The following is an 11876-nucleotide window of genomic DNA, read 5'->3' as shown; positions in this document are numbered from 1 at the left end:
CATGTAGTGTGGATTGCAGTGTCCCCCTGGGTCTCCAAACTGCATCAACCTCCATGTAACAAGATTCCGTTCGGCGGAGGGTATATATATAATATAATAATTTACAATGGTTTTATAGCTGTATTGATCCTTGAGGTAATGAATACGTAGAACAAATGTCCCATTGTCCTTAGCACATCGCCTTAAAGGAACAGAGCACAGGTCACTTTAGATGTAATAGATGTTTTGCCCTTATGGAAAGAAAGAAAGGAATTTTAAGGTATTTGCACTGTCACTAGTTTTGCACATTTAATCATTTTTTCATTCACTTAGGATATAGGGTGTTTTTTAGACATAGCGTAATACTTTAAGGGCCAGATGTAGCAAAATCAGAAATACCGACTCTTAATTACCGAATTTTACCAATTCGGTAATTAAGAGTAGGTATTTCTAATGTAGGTACCAATTCGGTAAATTTTACCGAATCAGTAAAAATCGGTATTTACCGATTCGGTAAATACCGAATCAGTATTTGCTATTGAATCCTATGGGCCTTGAAGCCCATAGGATTCAATATCAAATACCGAATCGGTATTTACCGATTCGGTTAATACCGAATTTTGCAAGGGTGCAGGGGGTGTCACTTTGACACCCTCTGGCACCCCTGTTTTAGGCTTGTGTGCCTAAGGGCATGTATGTGTGCCACATGGCACAGATGTACATGCACAGATGTGCATGTACACCTGAATCGGTATTTTACAATGCAATTGTATTGCATGGTAAAATACCGATTTTCAAAGCCCTGTGTCAATGTTAAAATTGGCACCTACATACCAAACATGCATTTTCGGTAATTTTACCGACCGGTATATTTACCGATTCGGTAAAATATACAGAATCGGTAATTTTACCGATTCTGTAATTTTACCGAATCGGTAAAATTACTGATTCGGTAAAATTACCGAAAATGCATGTTTTTTATCCCCCTACATCTCCATGGCCATTTACCGGTCGGTAACGGCCGAATTCGGCCGTTACCGGCCGGTAAATGGCCAAAATCTCCCACCTACATCTGGCCCTTAGTCTTTTAATGCATTTAAGCAGTCATTAATTCATTTTCACAATTATGAAATCATGTAAACGTGTTTTTATTTAAAACATGATGATACTTATGTATTTATGCTGAAATTGTTAATGTAAAAGACACACCAGTACAGAGTATGGTTTCTATGTCTATGATAGTAGGGTTGCACTAGCACTTTAAAAGGAAATGAAAAAATCACTGAGATGTCATGTGATCAAGGGAGGGATCTCCCGAAACGCGTCATGGCGGCATCGGCGAAATAAAACGTATTCACTGAAAGTTATTTTGGGTCTGCGCTGGTCTTTTTCGAAGGCATTGAAATTACGAGACAAAGTTGGATTAATATATATATATATATATTGGCAGTTTTTCCACTCACTCTTGAGGATAGAGTGAAAGTTCTTTCATAAATAATTCACACCCCAAAAATCAGTGCATGATTGGAATTTTTCCTGTCAATAATCATAAAACCATCCTTGTCCAGACAATCTTGTTGAACTCTGTACGTATTAGGGGGTTAGGGGTAAGCATGGGCGAATTTTGCGAATCTGGCGTTCGCAAATTTTGCGAATTTGCGAACTCGCAATCCGCAAAATCTGCGAATTCTCGCGAATTAGCGGATTTTTTTTTTGTGTTCGCAAGGATTTTTGCCAGTTAGCGAGGGTTTTGTACCAGTTTGCAATTGCGAACTTACATGTCGGCTCGCAACGGTCGTGATTATGTTGTTTCTATGTCTGGTTCATCATCACAGGTTCCCAGCACCCTCTGTTTCAGCCCTGCCACCCTCTGTTTCACCCATGCCACCCTCTGGTACATCAATGCCACCCTCTGGTTCATCATCACTGTAGATTATGGGGGGAAAAAGCAAGCACACCTGCCCTGCTTCAACTGACATGAATTAATTTGGGGTTGATTTATTAATGTGTCACTGTTTTAAATTTCCAGTCTGGCACCTGCTTCCTTATCTGTAATTTGCTTTCTGTTGCAGTGCAATTTTTTTTTCCAGGACCTTTGTGGCCTACTTGTAGCTATTCTATGAGCCTGCTGTGAGGGTCAGAGCAGGGTCATACAATTGTTGCAACTAGCAACTGAACTCTGGAGGGGCCCCAGTCAGGAAGCACTACAGGGAATGGTTACTAATGATGAGTTTGAACTTTTGCACCTGCTGAATGCTTTCACTTTTGCAAAACTCGTTTTTCTGCAGAACAGCATTACAGCAACTGTAATGCCCCAAACAAGCTTACTTGTGAAAGTTGATTTCTAATCAAAAAGTGATCCAAAGAAAGTCAAAAGGCCTCAAATCCAAAAAAGTGCAGGCAAATGTCAACCTGAGGAGTTATTCTGATAAAAATCATCATTTTCAGAAGGGTATGCTGCTTGCTAGTGGATTTCTTGTGCAGAATTGCAATTTTTGTAATTTCGCGAGTGCGAGATTGTTGCTGCCCACCGCACCTACATGTTCGCAATTGCGAACTTACACCGCACGCCGCAAAATTGTATCACCAAGAAAAAAAAATCCGCTGTGTGCGAATTTGCGGATTTTCGGTAAATTCGCGAGCGTAACGGATTTTCCGCCCATGCTTAGTTAGGGGTTTCCTCCTGTCATGGGTTGGAAATAAACAAGAATCAGTAATTGCTCAAACCTATGGCGAGTAAGGGATCAGGACCTTTCACCCCTAATCTTCCAAAAACCACAAAAAGATAGGGAGTTTGTTCCAATAGAGGGGGGCTTGGTGGGAAAAAGCTCTACCATCTAAGCAAGATTTTTTATGGTCAGGAATAAGAAGTAGAGATTTGGACCCTGATCTAAGGGACCTACGTAGCAGATATTTGGTAAGTTTATCTGCTAGATAACTGGGACCTTTACTAATCAGAGATTTGTGCACAATGCAGCAGATCTTAAATCTGATCCGCTTCTGCACCGTAAGCCAATGCAGCTGTTGCAAATGAGGGAGGGAAGCTGTTTGAGGGGCGCATTGGAGACCAAGCAAGTTGCAGTGTTCTGGACTACTTGTAATCTTTTCAAGGAGGCTTAATTCGCTGAAATCAGCAGAGCATTGCAATAGTCCACGTGGCTTAACACCAGTGCCTGAATAAGAGTTTTTTGTGTGGTTAAATGCGGAAAGGGAAATACCCTATGGAGAAGGCCTAGGACATGAAAGGACATGAAAGCATGCACCAGCAGTGGTTGTGGCATGCTTCTTCATTATTAATTTCTGATCCAGGCGGACACCCAGATTTTTTACCACCAGATTAGGAGTCGGCACGATGCCCAATTCCTCTGGCCACCACCTAGGGGAACACTACAGCGATGCATCTCCAAACAACATGATCTCAGTTTTCCCCGCATTGAACTGCAAAAAGTTATCCCTTATCCAGCCAGCGATGGCCATCATACCGTCCGAGAAAATAGACTAAGCATTGGGATTGTTCTTATCGAAGAAAGTAGGAGCTGAGTATCATCAGCGTAAGACGTTGGAACAAATCCTAAATTCCTTACTAATCCCGCTATTGGAGCAAAGTAAATGTTAAACAGGGTGGGGCTAAGACAGGAGCCCTGAGTTACTCCCTCAGTCAGTCTTGTAGTCTTTGAGCGGAAAGGGCTAAGATTGATAGTCTGAGTTCTATCAGACAGAAAGCTTTACATCCATTGTATGGCGCTCCCTTGTAGGCCAATTTCCCTAAGTCTCCTGAGCAGAGTCTGATGGGTAATCGTGTTGAAGGTGGTCGACAAACCGAGCAACACCAGAAGCACTGCTTGTCCATTGTCTAGGGACATTCTAATGTTGTCAGTGACCGCAATCAAAGCAGACTCCGTGCTGTGTCTGGGTCAGGAGCCCGACTGAGATAGATCGAGACAGCTCGCAGGATTCTTCAAAAACTGACAGATGTTTCTTTTTATGCTTTTCTAGTATCTTGCTCAGGAGAGGTAGCAAAGAGATAGGACGATAATTAGATAGATTTTTCATAGGGGCTTTGAGATTTTTATGGATGGGGATTTTTTACACCGCTTTCCATTCAGAAAGGAGAAGACCCTCTTTCATAGAGCAGTTGAGGATTGAACAAATAGGGACAGCAAGTTGTTTGGAGAGTAGTCAGGTGGTCTTGCCTGTAATAATGTCCAGCGGGGAGCCTGATTTTCCTGTATTTAGTTGCAACTCTATATCCAAGCGCCTAAGTGCAAGGAAATTGTCTAACCTCTTTGCATCAGGAATGGCCACTGGGTGATCTGACATAAAATCTATCTGGGAACATCTGGCTAAGGGGATTTTATTGTAGATCAATTCAATTTTCTGAGTAAAATGAGTTGCTAACTTGTCACATTGGACTTGAGAGGGAGCTTCTTCATTATCGCATGCCATGGGATTGGTGAAGGATTTTAAAATCTGGTATAGAGTTCTGGGAGCATTCCCTGCCTGTTCAAGTTGCTGAACAATGTGAGCTTTATGAGCAGTTTTAATATTTTTATGATATGGAGCCAGGGCGGATTTGTATCTTTCCTTATTCTGTATATCATGTGAAAGGCGCCATTTTTTTGCAGTGGCTCTTTTTTGTTTGGAGGTTTGGGGAAAATCATGTTCTCTGATAGTGTCTAATTAGGCTAGGGCATTGTTTCAGTGGGGCTAGATAATGAATGGTGGTTTTAATTATAGAGTTAAAACGGGCCAGGCACTCCTCTGCATTGTCTGAGTCAAGATTCTGGTGTGTAGGGAATATCTCTTAAAAATTATGGGGCTTGAGTTTTTGCCACTGTCATCGCCACCTATGGGGGTTAATGCGGGAGACGTTGTGTGTCCCAGGGCCCCTAATTTGAAACTCTATTAATGAATGGTCTGTCCATGTCAATGGGTGGGTAGCTCCACAGCGAATATTAGGAGAGTTAGTGAAAATAAGATCTGACGTTTGACCAACTGAATGAGTGGGTCCATTTCTGATCTTTCTTAACTCAAGTGTGGTTAAATGTGCCAGAAGTGTAGAGAAGTGTCTTGATTTACAATATTTTCACTGTGGACATTAAAGTCTCCTAGAAACAAAAAGTTTCTAGTTGAGATGACATGCGGAGAGATAAGTTCCATAAGTTGAAGCGAGAAGTTAGCGAGGGGACCCGGAGGCCGGTAGACGAGAGCTCCTTTCCAACTGTGTTGAGAGAGCAGATTAATTCTGAAAACTAAGATTACCAAAGTATCATTACTGAGTTGATCAAGTATGGAGACTTTAATGTAGTCCTTTTGGATAATAGCTATTCCCCCCACCTTGCTTAATCTGTTCAGCTTTTGGATGCGATAACCTTCTGGAAGTGCCACTGCGATTACCGGGATAGAGCTGGGTTTAATCCAGTTGTCAATAAGGAACTCGATATCAAGGCATTTAGAAGAGAATATATCCCCGATTTCAACTGCGTGTTTAGGCAGAGATCTAACGTTGCTTAATAGGCAGTTCCAGCCTCCGTTTTCAAGAGGAGTCTTGGGAAAGGAGTCAGTCTAGTCATAGCAGCGGAGTTGAGTGTTGCTCAGGTCACAAGTCGTTTTATTGGTACAAAGTTGTTCCAGTTTCATGCTCTTAAATTGACAGGACCTACACGTAATGGGACCTTCCATGACCATAGGAGTGTTAAGCATGGTATTTTTCAGATGTATACAATTGTTTGGGCTAGCCCGTCTATTATGAACTTTTAAAGAATAAATAAAAAAGTAGTGCTTAATAGCAAATAGTGCTTTGGGGTTACTTGAGGTCATGTTGGATTGGGGAAAAATAAAAGTTCAGGCTGCCCTCAATAAAGGGCAGGTCGGCTACAGGTCTCATGCAGGTCCAGCGGAGAAAATACCTGGGATGGAGCAACCATTGACATCGAAGACTCTATGCATTGCTTCCAATTTGCACAGGTGATAAAGGCTTTGTCGACGAATCCCTTCACAACGCAGGCACTGTGTCATCATCGAGTTATACGGTTCATCAGTATCGAGCCACACAGTCCATCCAAGCAATGTCTTTGATCAACTTCTGGGGTGAAGGGCAATGCGTCACTTCCAATCAGTGCAAAGTCAACACTGCATCAATGTTCATGGTTCTGTACAGCAGAAGTTAACTTTCAGGGGCCCAGGAGGACTGAATTACCACCACTTCTGAGTGCAGGACTCACAAGTAGCAGTGGCCAGGTGCTGTTGCAGGGTTAAAAGAAATCTTTGATGGCCCAGAGATTTGAGAACAGAGGGCAAGCCAGCAGGCAATTGGAGGCACTATGGGTTCAAGTGAGATGAGTCCAGTCCTTGTCCTCAGCAGAGCAGTGATCAGCAGACAGCAGAGCAGCACAGAAAAGCAGAAATCAGTACTTTCAGTGCAGCAGTCAAGCAGAGTGGCAATCCTTGCAGCACAACAGTCTACTCCTGGCAGAGTTCTTCATAGGTCCAGTAGTGTAATGTCTTGGTAGGTTTGGAGGCTCAGTACTTATACTCAGTTGTGAAGAGAGGGTGACTTTAAAACAGGCCTTTGAATTGCACAGGTCCCCCTTTCTTGCCAGCCCTAGCTCCAGCCTATCAGTAGGGGGTAATCAGCCAGTTGTGTGGGGAAACAGGACACTGCCTATTCAGTGTAAGTGTCAGCTCCCCCCTCTCTTCTTGCCCAGGAAGAGCTATCAGAATGCAGATGAATGCAGATGAGTTCTCCGTCATGCCCACCCTTCATGTGTTAGTGACTGTCTAGAGGGAATGCACAGAGAGTAGCTATCACCCACACCAGACGTGTATTGGAGATAGGCTTCGAGGTACTAAGAGCAGTAAGAGCAGAGAAATGCCCACTTTCTAAATGTTGCATTTCTAAAATAGTATTGATTAATCCAACTTTACCATTAAAGAGGATTTATAATTACCATTCAAAAGATATGAAACATAATGCAGCTACTCTTTAGAAATCCGGAATTACAACTTAAACGTGTTTTAAGGAATTCAAATGTTATCCTATAAGAGGAGTAGGCCTCACAGTAGTTAAAAAACGAATTCAGCAGTTTGTCACTTCTAGGGCGTACAAAACTTATCAGTGCATGTGCTATCTTTTACTTATAAAGCAGCCTGACCTTAGGCCTACCTAGGCTCTTCATTAGGGGTTATTGATATATAATAAAAGGGGAGTATAAATGCCAAACTGAAGTGGCAGTAAACTGCACACACAGGCCTTGCAAAGGCAACCCTAAGGCAGGTTTGAAAGGCTACTTGTGCGGGTGGCACAACCAGTTCTGCAGGCCCACTGATACCATTTACATTACAGGCCACTTTACAAGGTATTTATAAGTAAACTAAATATGCCAATTGGGTGTGCACCAATGTCACCATGTTAAGGGGAGAAGCGCATGCACTGTAGCACTGGTCAGCGGTGATGAAGAGCTCAGAGTCATAAGGCCAACAAAAAGATACAGCAAAAGAGGAGGTAAGCCGGCAAACTTTTTGGTGAAGATCACCCTAAGGATGACAGGTCTAACACTTCTGGATCTGGTTGGATCCCCCTCATTTTCAGCAGTGGTCTTAAGTGAAGAGTTACTAAGGTCTTTAATGATGTGGCGTATGGCCTGGAGCATTGTAACCATGGTTTTCAATTAGATGGCAGGAAGGGGAGTATTTGCTACAGTCGGCTTGCATTTTCTTATCCTTGGCACAAACTGTAAAGCCGCTAGCCAGGGTGAGTTGATGCATTGCTAAGCGCCTTTCAAGCAAGGTTTTGTGTTTTGGGAATCACAAGTAATGCAGAAACTCTGTACCATTCCAAGAGTTTCCTTATGCTTTTACACATTGATAACGAGAAGTGGACACAGATTGTTTTACACATATAAAAGTATGTTTTATTTTAGTGTTCCAGAGTAAAAGTAGAGATATGTTCATTTATTTAAAGAGCAGGTCTTATTGCATATCGGATTTATATTGAATTCCGTTTTTCAGCTTTGACTCTGCTGTCGTCTGATTGTCTTGCATTCAAGTTAAGTAAATGAGCCCAAGTGCTTGTGCAATCTTCGCTGTATTTTGTATCATAAAATGAACATATTATTTTAGGAACCATTTCCCCCAAGAGGTTGTTGTGACACAATATGAGATCTGAGGTACAGAAAACTAAGGCTTATATTTAAGTGCAGTGCTGGAACCCCAAAAAGTGAAAATAAAAATACAACCATCATACATTTTTGGTCGCCTAAGTTGCTCCTACACTCTATTCTAAAACAACCACTACCATTATATACCTATTGCCATTTCATATGTCATAACCACTGCACCAAAGCCAGCTCTCCGTCCTCATGCCCCATATTGTAGCTTTGTCCTGTAGCCCATTTAATAGCTATTTTTTACCCTGAATTAACCCCCCTTCTCTCCAACATGCCACTGGTTAATCTCATAACATCAACAACCTACTTATTTTCCCCATTTACACGGCTCTCATCACCCCGCTTTTGCGAAAAATACCTATTCCAACGAAGGCATTACAACGTAGTGCCTTTATAACTCAGTCAGCTCCAAAATGCGACATTACCAGGAGTTCTATAACAACGCAACACCCTCCCTACTGATACACCGACTAGAGTTGGAATCATAATTTAAACTATTCCAAATTCCAGTCCCTCCCTTAAGCAAGTTGTTGAAATGACTTGCGTTGTAATGGAACTTGTGGTAACAACACAGTTGTGGTATTGACTGTGTTGTTAAGCCACATGTGGTTTGAGAATGCGTGGTAACAAATGCTGTTAGGCTTAAGCATATTAAACAGATGCCTTATACAACAATGTATTCCTTACCACCCATTCAACATGATTCAACCTGAGAGAAGTGTGGCTCAATGGTTAGAGCGGCAGACCCTGACGCAGAGGTCTAGCCCGGGACCAGGGTTCAATTCCCCGCCTCAGCGGGTCTTGGGCTCAAAATTCCACGGACCTGATCATTCTCACCTCAGTGCCCATTCCAATCATGGAGTCCCATTCTGCAACTCTGGGCAATAGCTTGCTTAATCCCCACAACGGCCCCCACAACGCTAAGGATGTCTGGTCTCCACCTTGGGGGTGCCCAGGAGTGGATGCCTCACAGGGAAAGCCAGGATGGGTTCCACAGCGGTATTCGTACAAGTGCCTTGAGACCCTTGCGGGTGAGTAGTGCGCTATACAAGTATCAATTTATAACCTCGATCATATTCCCAATCTACACCTTAATCCTATATCGTGCACCTGCCTTCATTCAAACTCACCTTGAAGCACCTTCCTCTCCGAATTCCACACTTTAATCCGATTTATCTATTCAATAAACCACCCTCGCTTCTCTGGCTACACCAAGATCCATTCTCAACCGGCCCCAACCCCTATGCACAGACTCACCCCTTCCCAGATCTGAAGGTCATACCTTTGTCCTATTCAACAGCCGCTTCCTCTACCCTATTAAAACACCGTCCCTTCCCCTGTCTTCTGTTTAGTTGCATATCCGATTCAGCAACTGTTTCCCTCACCTCATTTAACCATCCTCCGTCCCTAGTTCTGCAAAGCTTTAAGAAAGTTATCAGCTGAGAAAATAATGGTGAGAGGAATTGTATGACGGCAAGAACAGCCCGAGGCATAAAACTAATGGAAACAATATAAAATGAGACCATAACGGGAATGAAGAGCACATTACCCCTTCTGTTTGTTAATTTGATTAAGCAGATATTAGGCGGTTAGGATCAGGGATGTAATGCAAATTCAGGCAATGAGACCCTGTGTCCTGTCTCTCCTATCTCCCCCACTAAGGGACCAAATTATAATGCGTACAGCGCTCCACACCAGAGGCTCCATACACAGGACGCTTGTTTTCTTGCGCACTTTTCCGTTTACAACCAGCCATATTTAGAAGAGTTTCCTTTCAAATGTATTTAGACATTTTGCCTTGAAAGGGAGGGTGTCCTTATCAGGGCCCACACAAATGTTAGGTTGCTAAATGAAGGGCTGATACCTCCTTCCTTGCACAATCCTCTGGATTTCTATCTGGATTTTACTGCTTGGTGGCAATTTGGAAAAGCTGCAAAAAGTAAGCTACCTCACATTTCAGAAAGAGAAGAATACTGCTACCCTGTGAAAGCCACACAATTAGATGACCACCAGAATATTACTGAATTGTCACTGTGGTAGAATTACAGTTGGTAGTAATTCATTACCACTGAACTTCGTAATACAGGAAATCAATCTGTATATTAATGATAGTATTTGTACCTCAAAAAAAACATCACATATGAGCTGGTTTTAAATTGTGTCACAATCACACATCTGCCTTTTTCTCTGAAAGCGAGCAGCCAGCAAGTGACCAATTTTGCAGTTCCCGAATAGCAATGCTGTGTAGTCTTGATTCCATGGCATGCCTCTTTCTTTTTTCACAAGGCACTTACTGCTCCTTTCGCGTTCTTTTTCTTCACTTCTAACTCCCTTTGTCACTTTTATTCTGTAGTTCTCTGTCTTCTCCTTTTCCCCTCTAGTGTTTTTCTCTCTTACTCTGGGTCAAAGTCTGATGACAAAAAGTAAGTTTTGGTCACTAAAAATGAGTTCCAATGGGTTTCCTCCACCTGTAAAATCTGAAATCAAGCATAGGCCACTACCCGAAGAGAGGAGACTTGGCATGGTCCTCATACGAGGAAAATAGGACACAAAATGGCAGTGGTAATAATGAACAGTTAGCAGCCCCGTTAAATTTGCAAGTACACAATGTAAGCGGTTATAGCGTGCTCATATGAATATGGCTGAGATACCCGCCACCCCCTCTCAACACAATCCCCAAATGAGGGAAACCGGAAACAGTTCTTGAAGTTTTTTGGAAGTGGGAGGGAGTGACCCTCCCGGCCGTATTTATTAAAACAAAAAATTAAAACATTTAAACATTAATGTACAATTTCATACCACACTGCGATGTTTGGCTAACCTTAACAGATTCTCTAATACAGAGGTTCTCCTAGCCGATCTAACATCCTACAAAACATTTACTTGAAATATTGAAATTGTACATCCTAACGTTTAAGGGCCAACGGCAAGGTCGTAACCGGTGTCAAGATCCCTAACCAGACATACCCCGCCCACTTGGGAGGGGCGACAGCACTGAGGCGTACTCACGTGCAACTACTACAATTTCCCTTGTCTTGACGGGGGCACTTATCAACTCGACGCCAGTTAAAGGTCGTTCGAAGACTCGTGTGAGGTATCTAGAAGGTATCGTAGACCTCCCCCCAACCCCACACAACTTACCGCATCTGCCGTCGCAGATGTCACTGGCCCCGGGAAATTCCCCAGGAGGGGGCTGTAACCCCTCCTACACAGGAAGGGGCCTTGACCGCCTTTCCTCTTCTTCCGGCGACCCATCCTTAGAAGGGACCGCCTCCCCGTTGAGGGGCCAAAGGCCACCTCCCCCGAGCGCTCCCATCCGTGTTGGGTGACGCCCACTCATAGGGATCTTCCAATTAGTGCTCACCGATCATGACCTTACCGCCTACCGACTGAAATAAATACGACAAGTGCTAACTAAACGAAACTACATTGGCCACTATGACCGAAAAACCTGTGTCTAAATGGACCTTAAATCCGACATTCTTTAATCATCAACTTGTAACATTATACCAATCTTTATTACACATCAAATATCAACATAACACCAAAACAACCTGAAAACGAAATAGATTAACTGATCAACTTTATTAAAACAACTAGCTGTCCTCAGGGGCTGGTGGGTGGGTCAAAATTGGCTCTTCGTTCCGTCTCGAGCTCACGTGCAGCGGGGAGGTGCAGCTTCAGAGCACAGGAACAAGAGGATGTCTTCTGGTCTTGCGTCTCTTTTTA

This window comes from Lissotriton vulgaris, chromosome 1_1 (genome assembly GCF_964263255.1).
Source record: "Lissotriton vulgaris chromosome 1_1, aLisVul1.2, whole genome shotgun sequence".
NCBI classification, from domain to species: domain Eukaryota; kingdom Metazoa; phylum Chordata; class Amphibia; order Caudata; family Salamandridae; genus Lissotriton; species Lissotriton vulgaris.
The sequence above is the reverse complement of the archived record's forward strand: the minus strand, read 5'-3'. Positions refer to the sequence as shown.